The following is a 381-nucleotide window of genomic DNA, read 5'->3' as shown; positions in this document are numbered from 1 at the left end:
ACATGGCCGGCGCTTTGCTACCTCGCTCCGTGGGACGTCCGGGTGAGACGACCGACTTCGCCCCCAACAATAAAGGAGCAAAGTATACAGACGTCTCCGCCACGGAACCACCGGGAATATAGACTTCCCCAACGAAGAGGACTCTTTCGTCCAGGAAGTGCTACAGACGTCAGAAAAGCGATCAGCGTTGGGCCCCTCGCTTGCTGTAAATAACATGTATAGAAGATAGAATATATGTATTAATCAAATCCATCTTCACATTAAATCATCTTCCCCAAGGATCCTAAAAATAAAAAGTAGGCAACCAGAGCGTGCGCTCCCCTACATATATATATATATATATATATATATATATATATATATATATATATATATATATAT

The sequence above is a fragment of the Odontomachus brunneus genome, unplaced genomic scaffold, assembly GCF_010583005.1.
Source record: "Odontomachus brunneus isolate Ranch 3 - 2012 unplaced genomic scaffold, Obru_v1 Obru_scaffold_231, whole genome shotgun sequence".
Taxonomy (NCBI): domain Eukaryota; kingdom Metazoa; phylum Arthropoda; class Insecta; order Hymenoptera; family Formicidae; genus Odontomachus; species Odontomachus brunneus.
Note: the sequence above shows the minus strand (reverse complement) of the source record.